This window comes from Delphinus delphis, chromosome 21 (genome assembly GCF_949987515.2).
Source record: "Delphinus delphis chromosome 21, mDelDel1.2, whole genome shotgun sequence".
Lineage (NCBI taxonomy): Eukaryota > Metazoa > Chordata > Mammalia > Artiodactyla > Delphinidae > Delphinus > Delphinus delphis.
Genome location: NC_082703.1, coordinates 19005073 through 19021381, shown reverse-complemented (window position 1 = coordinate 19021381; position 16309 = coordinate 19005073). Strand labels below are relative to the sequence as shown.

Here is a 16309-nt window from a genome sequence, read left to right as displayed (position 1 = left end):
ACAGAATGGTAGAATTAACTGCCACTGAAGAGAATAAAGAAAAAAGAATGAAGACAGCTTAAGAGACTTCTGGGACAACATTAAACACAACATTCGCATTATAGGAGGTGCAGACGGAGAAGAGAGAGAGGAAGGACCTGAGAAAATATTTGAAGATATTATAGTCGAAAACTTCCCAAACATGGGAAAGGAAATAGCCACCCAAGTCCAGGAAGTGCAGAGAGTCCCAGGCAGGATAAACCCAAGAAGAAACACACCAAGACACATAGTAATCAAATTGACAAAAATTAAACACAAAGAAAAATTACTGAAACCAACATGGGAAAAACAATAAATAACATACAAGGGAACTCCCATAAGGTAAACAGCTGATTTCTCAGCAGAAACTCTACAAGCCAGAAGGGAGTGGCATGACATATTTAAAGTGATGAAAGGGAAGAACCTACAACCAAGATTACTCTCCCTGGCAAGGATCTCATTCACATTTGATGGAGAAATCAAAAGCTTTACAGACAAGCAAAAGCTAAGAGAATTCAGCACCACCAAACCAGGTCTACAGCAAATGCTAAAGGAACTTTTCTAAGTGGGAAACACAAGAGAAGAAAAAGACCTACAAAAACAAACCCATAACAATTAAGAAAATGGTAATAGGAACATACATATCGATAACTACCTTAAATGTGAATGGATTAAATGCTCCAACCAAAAGATGCAGGCTCACTAAATGGATACAAAAGCAAGACCCATATATATGCTGTCTACAAGAGACCCACTTCAGACCTAGAGACACATACAGACTGAAAGTGAGGGGATGGAAAAAGATATTCCATGCAAACGGAAATCAAAATAAAGCTGTAATAGCAATACTCATATCAGATAAAATAGACTTTAAAATAAAGAATGTTACAAGAGACAAGGAAGGACACTACATAATGATCAAGGGATCAATCCAAGAAGAAGATATAACAATTATAAATATATATGCACCCAACATAGGAGCACCTCAATACATAAGACAACTGGTAACAGCTATAAAGAGGAAATTGACAGTAACACAATAATAGTGCGGGACTTGAACACCTCACTTACACCAATAGACAGATCATCCAAACAGAAAACTAATAAGGAAACACAAGCTTTAAATGACACAATAGACCACATAGATTTAATTGATATTTATAGGACATTCCAACCATAAACAGCAGATTACACCTTCTTCTCAAGTGAGCATGGAACATTCTCCGGGACAGATCACATCTTGGCTCACAAATCAAGCCTCAGTAAATTCAAGAAAATTGAAATCATATCAAGCATCTTTTCTGAGCACAATGCTATGAGATTAGAAATCAATTACAGGGAAAAAAAGGTACAAAACACAAACACACGGAGGCTAAACAATACATTACTAAATAACCAAGAGATCACTGAAGAAATCAAAGAGGAAATCAAAAAATACCTAGAGACAAATGACAATGAAAACACGATGATCCAAAACCTATGGGATGCAGCAAAAGCAGTTCTTAGAGGGAAGTTTATACCTATACAAGCCTACCTCAAGAAACAAGAAAAATCTCAAATAAACAATTTAAACTTACACCTAAAGGAACTAAGGAAAGAAGAACAAACAAAACCCAAAGTTAGCAGAAGGAAAGAAATCATAAAGATCAGAGCAGAATGAATGAAATAGAAACAAAGAAAACAATAGCAAGGATCAATAAAACTAAAAGCTGGTTCTTTGAGGAGATAAACAAAATTGATAAACCATTAGCCAGACACATTAAGAAAAAGAGGGAGAGGACTCAAATCAATAAATTTAGAAATGAAAAAGGAGAAGTTACAACAGACACCGCAGAAATACAAAACATCCTAAGAGACTACTACAAGCAACTCTATGCCAATAAAATGGACAACCTGGAAGAAATGGACAAATTCTCAGAAAGGTATAACCTTCCAAGGCTGAACCAGGAAGAAATAGAAAATATGAACAGACCAGTCACAAGTAATGAAATTGAAATGGTGCTTTAAAGTCTTCCAAAAAAAAAAAAAAATCTTCCAACAAACAAAAGTCCAGGACCAGAAGTCTTCACAGGGGAATTCTAACAAACATTTAGAGAAGAGCTAACACCCATCCTTCTCAAACTCTTCCAAAAATTTGCAAAGGAAGGAAAACTCCCAAACTCATTCTATGAGGCTACCATCACCCTGATACCAAAACCAGACAAAGATACTACCAAAAAGGAAAATCACAGACCATTATCACTGATGAATACAAATGCAAAAATCCTCAACAAAATACTAGCAAACAGAATCTAACAACACTTTGAAAGGATCATACACCATGATCAAGTAGGATTTATCCCAGGAATCCAAGGATTCTTCAATATACGCAAATCAATCAATGTGATACACCATATTAGCAAACTGAGGAATAAAAACCATATGATAATCTCAATAGATGCAGAAAAAGCTTTTGACAAAATTCAACACCTATTTACGATAAAAACTCTCCAGAAAGTAGGCATAGAGGGAACCTACCTCAACATAATAAAGGCCACATACAACAAACCCACAGCAAACCTCATTCTCAGTGGTGAAAAACGGAAAGCATTTCCTCTAAGATCAGGAACAAGACAAGGATGTCCACTCTTGTCACTGTTTTCAACATAGTTTTGGGAGTCCTAGCCATGGCAATCAGAGAAGAAAAACAAATAAAGGGAATCCAAATTGGAAAAGAAGAAGTAAAACTGTCACCGTTTGCAGATGACATGATACGATACCTAGAGAATCCTAATGATGCCACCAGAAAACTACTAGAGCTAATCAATGAATCTGGTAAAGTTGCAGGATACAAAATTAATGCACAGAAATTTCTTCCATTCCTATACACTAATGATGAAAAATCTGAAAGAGAAATTAAGGAAACACTTCCATTTACCATTGCAACAAAAAGAAAAAAATACCTAGGAATAAACCTACCTAGGGAGACAAAATACCTGTATGCAGGAGACTATTAGGCACTGATGAAAGAAATTAAAGATGATACAAACAGATGGAGAAATATACCATGTTCTTGGATTGGAAGAATCAATATTGTGAAAATGACTATATTACCCAAAGCAATCCACAGATTCAATGCAATCCCTATCAAATTACCAATGGCATTTTTTACAAAACTAGAACAAAAAATCTTAAAATTTGTATGGAGACACAGAAGACCCCAAATAGCCAAAGCAGTCTTGAGGGAAAACAATGGAGCTGGAGGAATCAGACTCCCTGACTTCAGACTATACTACAAAGCTATAGTAATCAAGACATTATGGTACTGGCCCCATAACAGAAATATAGATCAATGGAACAGGATAGAAAGCCCAGAGATAAACCCGCGCACCTATGGTCAATCTATGACAAAGGAGGCAAGGATATACAATGGAGAAAAGACAGTCTCTTCAGTAAGTGGTGCTGGAAAACTGGACAGCTACATGTAAAAGAACGAAATTAGAACACTCCCTTACAGCATACAGAAAAATAACCTCAAAATGGATTAGAGACCTAAATGTAAGACTGGACACTATAAAACTCTTAGAGGAAAACAAAGGAAGAACACTCTTTGACATAAATCACAACAAGATCTTTTTTGATACACCTCCTAGAGTAATGGAAATAAAAACAAAAATAAACAAATCTGACCCAATGAAACTTAAAAGCTTTGTATAGCAAAGGAAACTACAATCAAGATGAAAAGACAACCCTCAGAATGGAAATAAATATTTGCAAATGAATCAATGGATAAAGGATTAATCTCCAAGTTATAAAAACAGTTCATGCAGCTCAATATTAAAAAAACAAACAATCCAATCCAAAAATGGGCAGAAGAGCTAAATAGACATTTCTCCAAAGAAGACATACAGATGGCCAAGAAGCACATGAAAAGCTGCTCAACATCACTAATTATTAGAGAAATGCAACTCAAAACTACAATGATGTATCACCTCACACCAGTTAGAATGGGCATCATCAGAAAATCTACAAACAACAAATGCTGGAGAGGGTGTGGAGAAAAGGGAACCCTCTTGCACTGTTGGTGGGAATGTAAATTGATACAGCCACTATGGAGAACAGTATGGAGGTTCCTTAAAAAACTAAAAAGTGAATTACCATATGACCCAGCAATCCCACTACTGGGCATATACCCTGAGAACACCATAATTCAAAAAGACACATGCACCAATGTTCATTGCAGCACTATTTACAATAGCCAGGTCATGGAAGCAATCTAAATGCCCATCGACAGATGAATGGATAAAGAAGATGTGGTACATATATACAATGGAATATTACTCAGCCATAGAAAGGAACAAAATTGGGTCATTTGTAGGACGTGGATGAATCTAGAGACTGTCATACAGAATGAAGTAAGTCAGAAAGAGAAAAACAAATATCATATATTAACACATATATGTGGAATCTAGAAATATGGTACAGATAAACCGGTTTGCCAGGAAGAAATTGAGACACAGATGTAGAGAACAAACGTATGGACACCAATGGGGGAAAGTGGCGGCGTGGGGATGGTGTTGGTGGTGTGATGAATTGGGAGATTGGGATTGACATATATACACTAATATGTATCAAATGGATAACTAATAAGAACCTTTTGTATAAAAAATAAATAAAATAAAATTCAAACAAAAAAGATGTTTCAAAAACTCTAGAAAACTTACCTAACGTACAAAAATGGCCCATAATTTATAAAGGTAAACTCGTATTTAAATGATAAATTCCATTTTATTTTAATGACTTCTATTTATTTATTTTTTAGACCTTAGGCAGTTTATTTTATTAACTATTTCATTTTTCAAATGTACTTATAAAAGTACATTTTGCAGTGTGTGTATATACATATGTTTAACACAAATAGACTCATACTGTGTATACTCTTCTGCAAGTTGCCTTTTCTTACTTGATATATAGTGGACATCTTTCCGTACTAGTTTATAAACCTCAGCCTCTCTTTTTTTTTTTTTTTTTTTTTTTGCGGTACGCGGGCCTCTCACTATTGTGGCCTGTCCCGTTGCGGAGCACAGGCTCCAGACGCGCAGGCTCAGCGGCCATGGCTCACGGACCTAGCCGCTCCGCGGCATGTGGGGTCTTCCCAGACCGGGGCACGAACCCGCATCCCCTGCATCGGCAGGCGGACTCTCAACTACTGCGCCACCAGGGAAGCCCAACCTCAACCTCTTTTTAACAGCCTCATAGGATTTATGATAAGGATGTACTATAAGTTATTTAAATGTTTTGCCTCTTTTAGGTATTCCCAGGCTTGGGTTTCGTTTTGTTCTGCTTTACTTTATAAACAATACTGCACTGAACATCCTTGCCCACAGATCCTTGTGTGGGTGGCCACACGCATTTTAGAAGGCACCATCCTCGAATAAGGGGCCAGTGTCTCAAGGAGGATCTGGCAGTCATGGTGGTGGTGTGTTCAGACCTGACTTCCATCCTGGTTCTATTCATACTTCAGGGCCCCCCCCCCCGCCATGTAAACAGTCTGCAAATCTGCTACAAAAGTTCATGAGGAGCCAGGTTTCCATAAACACTAGGATCACCAATCCCTCCAACCCCTGTTTACCCACCTTTACTTCAAATATCCATGCAGTGAGCTTTCTCTTCATTTTCTGATAACCAAAAATAGGTTTATTTCTACCTATTCAAGGTCAGGTTTTACTTTTTACATTTTCTTCTCAGAGTTTGAATGTGCTCACAATCTGCCCATTCCTGACTGCCTGTTCATATTTTTATTTTGCTTTAGAATCTTGCTGTAGAATCAACTCCTGCATGAAGGAATCAGCTTCTCCTTATTTCAATCCATACAACTATGAACACTTAACTCCTTTAAAAAATTATGTCTTGATGTAGCTATAAATATTGACATCAAACCACTATGTGTGTGGTTAAAAGATCAACTAGTACAGAGGACCCAGGAGGAAAAGCAACAGTCCCCTTGACTTTTAAAATTTTAAAGCTTCCTTTACCATTTTTCTTAACCTAAAAAGCAATTAATAAACAATAGTTAATAATGTTGCTCTATACTGGGGATACCTAAGGGGCCATTTGCATTCTTCTTAACTGAGTTGTATAAGCAGAGTAAAAAGTTTCTCCGAAAAATAATTAGGCTTTAGAAACTGAGATGGTTACTATATTAGGTCAGAGATGTTCACAGCAAAATTTATCATTTTCATATGTCTCTTTTCATCTGCTAAATATAATTGCCTTTTTATTTGCCTTTTGTAACCATAAAATAAAATTCAGTGCGCAAATAAAAATTCCATGCAGCTCAACACATAAAAGTTGTTTTTACAGTGATTCAAAATCAAAGCCATCCTGTCCCATCCTGGCCTCAGTGAAAATGGTTTCAGTTGGAGCAGAAAGGTGGTGATGACTAACAGCCAATCTGAAACAAATGCAAGACCATGAAACTACAGAAGATTAGAAGTCACCAGTGTTCAAAGCTTAATTTCCCAGATGTCAAAAGTACAAGATTACATGCTTTTATAACATCAAGATAGTTAAGATAGTTCACAAAATTTTTCCCAGTGAATTTTAAATCCAGTTGACCCCAGTGGTCTATAAAAAATGTAAAGATGCCTTTATCTCAGTGGCACTACCCTTGCTGCTCCTAAAAATGCAATTGTAACATCATACTTCTACCTCTGAACAGAACTGAACAAGAACTATGTACTAATACCTGGGATTCTGGGAGTGAAAAAGAAAATATGAGCTGACTGCCTGTCTGCCACTGTGCTAAATACTTTCACAGATTTTTATCCTCACTTTAACGCTTTTTGTTGCAGATGAGAATGTGGAGTTCCAAAGAAACTAAATAAACTTGCCCCAGCCAATGGCAAATCTGGGAGCTGTACCATCATCCATTGGTCTAGAAGACTGTTTCTAAAAGACTTCACTAGCACAGGTCAGATTTAAACATATAAACAGAATGAGCACAAATGAAAGCATCAGTTATGTGGTCTCGACCCCCCTTAATCATGTGTTTGATAAGTCAGATGAAAAGGAGCAATATTATATTAATAACTATCACATCACATTAGTTGTCTTGAAAGAAGCTCTTTTTCTTTGCCCCCCCCAGTTTTATTGAGATGTAATTCACATAGAGCACTGTATAAGTTTAAGGTGTACAACATAACGATTTGACTTACATACATCATGAAATGATTGCCACAATAAGTTTAGTGAACATCCATCATCTCATACAGATATAAAATAAAAGAAAAAAAATTTTTCCTTGTGATGAGAACTCTTAAGATTTACTCTCTTAACAACTTTCATATATAACAACTTTCATCTTAATTATAATTATTATGTTTTACATTACATCCCTAGTAGTTATTTACCTTATAACTGGAAGTTTGTACCTTTTGACCACCTTCATGCAATTCCCTCTTCCCCTACTCCCTTCCTCTGGCACCCACAAATCTGATCTCTTTTTCTATGTTTGTTTGTTTGTTTTGAAGTAATTGACCTACAACACTATGTTAGTTCCCAGTGTACAACATAGTGATTCAGTGTTTCTATACATTACAAAATGATCACCACAATAAGTCTAGTTACCATATGTCACCATACAAATATTACATTATTAATGATTATATTCCCCAGGCTGTACTTTTCATCCCCATGACTCATTTATTTTACAAATGGAAGTTTATACCTCTTAATCTCCCTCACTTATTTCTTTTTCTTTATATATTCCTAATGTCATATGGTTTCAAGCACTGACTCAAAATATACAACATGCCACTATTAAAAACATGTGCTGAAACTGTAATGATAATCCTCTCACATCAACCACTACCCATATGGACTGGCCCATCCTACAAAATTCATTGTCACCAGCTATAAATAAAACAGTCATTAGAGCTGACAAAAAGTTGTAACAGCAAAGTGTCAATCATCTTCTTTCATGATTTGAGGTTTTTCAAAGTGGCTGAGCATATGCGTGTAAACACATTTCACTGGATCACATTTTGTATTTCAGATTCATATGTTTCTTAGTAGAAACCCAAGTTGAACTTAGTTCATAATATCAAGCACCAGATCATACAGCCCTTCTCACAGAATCAAGTCAGAAGGATCTGTCAGTGAGGTTAAGGGTTTTGACAAGAGCTTATGTGTGTGTATATTTCTCAAGGAATGAGACAAAGAGAGAGAGAGAGAGAGAGAGAGAGAGAGAGGACAATTTGGGGTTTAACAGCAGCTATCATAATACAGTCAGCTCTTCCTGAATCCCAAGCACCTCAGCGCTTAGAGTCGTGCTGTCAGATATAGTAGTCATTAACCACATGTGGATATTGACCACTTGAAATGCACTAGTTCAAATTAAGATGTGCCAGAAGTGCAAAATACAATCTGGATTTCAAAAACTTAGTACGAAAAAATAATGCAAAATACCTCATTAAAATTTTTAATTGATGCCATGTTTAAATGATAATACTGTGGATATATTGAGCTCAATTAAATATATTATTAAAATTAATTCCACCTGTTTCTGTTTTGACTTTTTTAACACGGCCACTAAAAAATTTAAAATTAAAAAAAGTCTTAATTACCCATATATCCAAAAGAATTAAAAGCAGGATCTCAAAGAGATATTTGTACACCCATATTCATACCAACATTATTTACAATAGCCAAAAGGTGGAAATGACCCAAATGTTCATCAACAGATAAATGGATAAACAAAATATGATATGTCCATACAACGAAATCTTATTCAGCCATAAAAAAAGAATGAAGTACTGACACATGTTACAACATGGTTAAACTGTGAGAAAATTATGCTAAGTGAAAGGGGCCAGTCACATAGTATGTGATCCCATTCACATAAAAGTTCATAATAGAGAAATCTATAAAGACAGAAAATAGATTAGTGCTTGCTAAGCTCTGGGGGCAAGAAGATGGGGTGATAGCTAAGGGGTACAAGGTTTCTTTTTGGGGTGATTAGAATGTTCTAAAATTGACTATGGTGATGGTTGCATGTATCTGTGAATATCCTAAAAACCACTGAATTGTACACTTCAGATGGGTGAATTCTATGGCATGTGAATTATATCTCAATAAAGCTGCTTTTTTTTTTAAAGAAAAAAAGGGGGGCATCAGAAAAGGTAATCTAGGTGGAAAAGAGGGAGAAGAAAATTTCAGGCAGAGGAAGTGGCAGCTGCAAGCAGACAAAGCTGTGAAAGGGCAGATTTGTTCTTTCCCCTGATGGAAACCCCACAGTTCAGGGTTTCCAACACCACCATGGCACGGGAGCAGAATCCTTACCAGGTGAAGCTCTCCAGGTTGACCCTGCCCACAGCACTGCTGAGTGCTCCCCTAAATGTGCATGCATGCATACCCACTGAAACTTGTACCCCTCCTGTACCCTTCCTGGAAATGATTAGGAAAAGAGACTGCACAGAAGAAGAGAAAAAAATAAAAATAAAAACCCTGCATTTTTGCAGTTGCAGTGGTTAATAGAATGCATTAACCATTAACTTGTTAGCAAAGCTACGTAATTAGCATAGTTGCTAAGAACCACAGAAGCTGCTAAACAAAGATAATGTAACTTCTTGAACTAATGAATCACATGGGAGTATTTATAAAATCAGGAGTAGTGGGGGGTTTTTTCTTACTGAATTGCGTGAAAATACCGTATATTTGAAACACAGAAAAATGCTTTTCCCCCAACAGCATTTTAAAAGCCAGAAATATGACTAACACCATTCCATTAAAGAACTGAAACACTTTGCATTATTGCTTTTTACAGTCCTCTCTGAGTCTACACTCCTCACCCAACTGAATAAAAGGCTGCTAAACTGCTACAGTGCAGGGGAACTTTTGACCGGTGATTCACTGAACTAGCAGAATGATGGAAAGGCTGACCTGCTCAGCCTACAAATGAAAGAAGAGAATCCAAGATGAAACTGTATTGTTATGTGACCTGTTCACCCCTTGTACTTGAAACAAGATGGAGACATCAGGATTCACCCCAAAATTAAAGCTGAAATGCTCTTCTCCCAAACAGAAGCAGAAGGCTACACGGTACAAATGGCCCCTGTCATGTGACCGAAAACACGAAGAGAACTATGGTACTTTTCAGTCCTTTTTTTTTTTTTCATTCAAATACCTGTGGATTCATTACCAAAGCTTGTTGAATAATCTCTCAGGTAGTAAAGAAGTCAGGAAAAAACAGAACTTAATTATACACCCTTTTCCACATTTTCAAAATGTGCCCTAGTCTTGGCCAGGAATGCTTTAGGTTCCTAAACGGTGATTTACGTGATCCCATGACATGGCCTAATAAGACTAGCATGCAACTAGCATATATTCAAAACCCAAACTTGGGATGCACCGTGTGGTATTAAGGACCCAAACAAGGCAAAATTTACTTCTCTTTCACATCACTTTCTGGAGGCGGGCAGGTGGTTCAGAGTGGGTGAGCAGCTCTGCCTCATGAAGTCATCCAGGGGCTCTGATACTTTCTGCCTCCTTCTGACATCCCTCAGGGAATTCTAATTAGCCACACAGTTAAAACTGTCTACCCACAACGTCTACATTTTATCCTATGGGAAGAGGCAAAGAGAGAAAGTGGATACAAAAATCTCCTTTTAAAGGCATTTCCTTGCTGGGGGGCTTAGACACGCAGCCTTGCCTGTTTGTAAGGGAGGTTGGTCTATGTGGTCTCTTGCTGGGCAGCCATATGCCCAGAAGGGTAGGACTTTTGATGCTAAGGAAGCTGGGAGATGGACACTGGAGGAGTTAGTGCAGCTACACTTGGTTTAACAAAGCATTTTTTTGTTTCTTCTCAATGCAGGAGTCTGTACACTTTGAACGAGTTGGATTTTTTAAAGTATTTGACATTTTTTAACTCATCTGCATACTTTTCTATATATTCCATAATTTTCCATGGAACTCCATCCTCCCAAACTCTTGTACTGTGTCCCTAGAAATGCACTATCTGTATCAGTTCCCTAAATCTTCTCTTAGAACCTTAAGTTCCACTTTGAAAATGCCCTTCACCTCCTTGCCACTGGTGAAGACTACTTTCCCAGGCTCCTTCTCAAGAGGAAGCAGTATTTTTTCTCTTCCTACCCCACCAAATATGCAATGGCTTAAGGTGGGACAGGTACCCTCCTAGCTCCCACTGATATGGCCAAACTGTTTCTCCTTCTTTCTTCTTCAAAAGCCCCAGTTCCCTGAAGCATGTGCCATTCGACTCTACCACCTGCTATTCCCTGGAATCATTTTCAGACTTCCCAGGTTCTTTGCTGCATGCACCGAGGAATTTAGTGCCAAGTTCTGTCTTTCCCTCATCCCTCCTCTTGTTATCATTTTCAGTGACATTAGCTTCCATGTGGATAATCCATCCAGCAGTGAACTCTCAAATCCTTTGTCTCCTCTCTTGCAACTCTCTTTCCTCTGCCACACCATGAGGCCCACACTCATGATCATGCCTCAGCCCTTGCCATATAACAACGAATGTACCACCCTAAAGGTATTAAATTTAACATCTCACTCTCCACTAGTCCTTTGTGTCTTCCCAGCACACTCTAGGATACCTACTTCAACAACTTTCCAACGTTGTAAACCACAAATCCATTGACTTTATCATGTTTTTATTACTCTTCATCCCCTCCTTCCTTACTTTGCTCTTTCCCACCTTGGAGTCCAGGGCCTATCATTAAAATAATCATATTATTAAATTACATAAATTATAACTAGAGATTTTTGTTCCATTTAATTCACACAACAAAACAATATCCCTGGTGAAACACCATTATTCTCTTACTTAGCCCTGTCACTGAGTAGCTGCAATGATTGTTCACACTTTAACTTCATGGCTGCTAATCTAAAACTCATACTTTTCATCTTGTTTATGTTTTCCTTTGCTGTGCAAAACCTTTTAAGTTTCATTAGGTCCCATTTGTTTATTTTTATTTCCATTTCTCTAGGAGGTGGGTCAAGAAGGATCTTGCTGTGATTTATGTCATAGAGTGTTCTGCCTATGTTTTCCTCTAAGAGTTTTATAGTGTCTGGCCTTACATTTAGGTCTTTAACACATTTTGAGTTTATTTTTGTGCATGGTGTTACAGAGTCTTCTTCTTTCATTGTTTTACATGTAGCTGTCCAGTTTTCCCAGGACCACTTATTGAAGTGGCTCTCTTTTCACCATTGTATATTCTTGCCTCCTTTATCAAAGATAAGGTGACCATATGTGCGTGGGTTTATCTCTGGGCTTTCTACCCTGTTCCATTGATCTATATTTCTGTTTTTGTGCCAGCACCATACTGTCTTGATTACTGTAGCTTTGTAGTATAGGCTGAAGTCAGGGAGCCTGATTCCTCCAGCTCCGTTTTTCTTTCTCAAGACTGCTTTGGCTATTCGGGGTCTTTTGTGTTTCCATACCAATTGTGAAACTTTTTGTTCTAGTTCTGTGAAAAATGCCATTGGTAGTTTGATATGGATTGCACTGAATCTGTAGATTGCTTTGGGTAGTATAGTCATTTTCACAATATTAATTCTTCTAATCCAAGAACATGGTATATCTCTCCATCTGTTTGTATCATCTTTTCTTTCATCAGTGTCTTATTTTCTGCAGACAGGTCTTTTGTCTCCTTAGGTAGGTTTATTCCTAGGTATTTTATTCTTTTGTTGCAATGGTAAATGGGAGTGTTTCCTTAATTTCTCTTTCAGATTTTTCATCATTAGTGTATGGGAATGCAAGAGATTTCTGTGCATTAATTTTGTATCCTGCCACTTTACCAAATTCATTGATTAGCTCTAGTAGTTTTCTGGTAGCATCTTTAGGATTCTCTATGTATAGTATCATGTCATCTGCAAACAGTAACAGCTTTACTTCTTTTCTGATTTGGATTCCTTAATGGGAGAAAATATTTGCAAATGAAGCAACGGACAAAGGATTAATCTCCAAAATTTACAAGCAGCTCATGCAGCTCAATATCAAAAAAACAAACAACCCAATCCAAAAATGGGCAGAAGACCTAAATAGACATTTCTCCAAAGAAGACATACAGATTGCCAAAAAACACACAAAAGGATGCTTAACATCACTAATCATTAGAGAAATGCAAACCAAAACTACAATAAGGTATCACCTCACACCAGTCAGAATGGCCATCATCAAAAAATCTACAAACAATAAATGCTGGAGAGGGTGTGATGAAAAGGGAACCCTCTTGCACTGTTGGTGGGAATGTAAACTGATACAGCCGCTATGGAGAACGGTATGGAGGTTCCTTAAAAAACTAAAAATAGAAGTACCAGACGACCCAGCAATTCCACCACTAGGCATATACCCTGAAAAAACCATAATTCAAAAAGAGTCATGTACCACAATGTTCATTGCAGCTCTATTTACAATAGCCAGGACATGGAAACAACCTAAGTGTCCATCAACAGATGAATGGATAAAGAAGATGTGGCACATATATACAATGGAATATTATTCACCCATAAAATGAAACGAAATTGAGTTATTTGTAGTGAGGTGGATGGACCTAGAGTCTGTCATACGGAGTGAAGTAAGTCAGAAAGAAAAAACAAATACCGTATGCTCACACATATATATGGAATCTAAGGGGGAAAAAAATGGTTCTGAAGAACCTAGGGGCAGGATGGGAATAAAGACGCAGACCTACTAGAGAATGGACTTGAGGATACGGGGAGGGGGAAGGGTAAGCTGGGACGAAGTGAGAGAGTGGCATGGACATATATACACTACCAAACGTAAAATAGATAGCTAGTGGGAAGCAGCCGCATAGCACAGGGAGATCAGCTCGGTGCTTTGTGACCACCTAGAGGGGTGGGATAGGGAGGGTGGGAGAGAGATGCAAGAAGGAGGGGATATGGGGATATATGTATATATATATAGCTGATTCACTTTGTTATAAAGCAGAAATTAACACACCATTGTAAAGCAATTATACTCCAATAAAAATGTTAAAAAAATAAAACTCATACTTATTGCTATTCAGCTGTTCTGCTACATTTCCCTTGTAAACAATATCCCAATATCCAAGACATCTGAGTATTTCACGTCTCCTCTTTTCTCCTCTTCCTTCTCAGCTGCGGAATTGAAGCAACCCAACAGAAACTCCCTCATCTTCCCGCCACCAACTACAATCTACCAGAGCTTTGCCTCTTCTTGTGACAGCATCAAGGTGTCCCTATTCCTATCACAAGGTCACACCTCCACCTGCACTCTGGGCCCCATCACCTCTCACCAGCTCAAAGACTGTGTTTCAGCCCATATCCCCTGTCTCCCCTGAATCATCATAACTTCCTGTACACTAGGTAATTCTCATCAACATAGAAACCGACTGCAAAATATCCCTCAGTTAAAAACCCTCCCTTAGGAGAAGTAGCCGCAGCGGTGAGGAGAGCCATGGGTCAGGCGGCCAAGGTTTTACAGCTCTTTAAAACACTGCACAGGACCAGACAACAAGTTTTTAATAATGATGCTATGGCATTAGAAGCAGCCAGAATAAAGATAAACAAAGAATTCAAATGTAAAGAAGTGAAACTTCTCCTAAGAAAACAGAAGAACTAATAAAAATAGGTTCTAATGTTGGATTGATACTGAGAACATCTGTTATACAAGGTATTCACACAGACCACATTATGCTGAAATTGGTCCCTAGGAAAGACCTTCTTATAGAAAATTTGCCATATTGTGATGCACCAACTCAGAAACAATGAATTTTTTTAGAATAAAATTCTTTGTCATTTTTAATTTTAAAATATATAACTCTGGCTAAACTCCTGGAAATGCAAATATTTTTCTCTGAAATGGCATATTGAAAATGAGTGCATTAGAGTATAGTTTCATAATTTAAAAAAAAAAAAACCCTCCCTTGACTCGAGGTCTCTGTCTCTTTCCCTCATTTCCACTCCCTCACATCACATCCTCTCTTCCTCCCATTCTAGTCAAGCGTCCATCCCATGGCTTCCTCGAAGCTCCATGCTGCCAAATACAGCAATTCGTTTCCTTGTTGCATCTTACTCTGCTTCTCAGCAGGATTTGACAGAGCTGATCATAACTGTTGAAACACTGGCTTCTATGACATCATATTCTTTTGGTTCTCCCTCTACTTCTCTGGCTACTCTTCAGTCTTCTTTGATGACCTCTCTTCCTCTACGAGACTTCTAAATCCAGGTTTTTGCCCTGGGCCTTCTTCCCTTCTCTATTGATCGTCTCTTCTGGCTAAGCTAATTCAGGCCCATGCTATTAAATCCTACCTCTAAGCCAATAACTCTCAAATTTATATTTTCTAGTACTGAGGTCCAGACTAGTATGTCTAACTGTCTTTTCAATAACACTACTTAAATGTCTAATAGGCCTTTGAAACTTAACACATCCAAAGCAAGACTCTTGACTTTCAACCCAAGTAAATGGTACTATCCAACCAGTTGTTCAGGCCCAAAGTCTATAAGTCCCATCCTTTTCTCCTCATTCCCCACAGCTAGCCCACTAGTTGAACCACCCTTTTCCCTCTATTGCAATTATACCATCCTACTCCTACTCGTTATCTATTTCCTAAACTATTATAATAGCATCTTAACTGATTTTCCTAGAAAATTCCAAGAATTTTCCTTAATTCCAAGGAAATTTTCCTTGGAATTAAGGAATTTCCTTAATTAATTAATTTTCCTAGAACATTCCAAGAATTTTCCTTAATTCTTGCCCTCTTATAATCCCTTATCCACAAAGGGACCACAGTGAATTTTTTTTTTTTTTTTTTTTTTTTTTTTTTTGCGGTACGCGGGCCCCTGACTGTTGCGGTCTCTCCTGTTGCAGAGCACAGGCTCCGGACGCGCAGGCTCAGCAGCCATGGCTCACGGGCCCAGCCACTCCGCGGCATGTGGGATCCTCCCAGACCGGGGCACGAACCCGTGTCCACTGCATCGGCAGGCGGACTCTCAACCACTGCGCCACCAGGGAAGCCCCACAGTGATATTTTTAAGTCATAAATCAGATCACGTCATTCCTTGCTTAAGCCCTCCAGTAACTTGCCATTTATTTATCTTAGATAAAACTCCAACTCCTTACTACAGCCCACAAGGCCCTATATGATTTGTTCTTGCTCACCTTTCCATTCTTAACTCCTTTGGCAACCTATGAGTATTTCACACATACTCCATTCTTTACCGCCCCTGAAACTTTTGTTCTTGCCTTTTCTTCTATCTAAAATGTTCTTCCCCCTGATCTTTGTATCTGTCTCCTCTATTTCCT

The 16309-nt window shown here is 38.0% G+C and overlaps 1 pseudogene; it reads left to right on the top strand.

Moving 5' to 3' along the window:
* Positions 1-14461: 14461 nt before the first annotated feature.
* On the top strand, positions 14462-14734 carry LOC132417618 (complex III assembly factor LYRM7-like; annotated as a pseudogene).
* The last annotated feature ends 1575 nt before the right edge of the window (positions 14735-16309 follow it).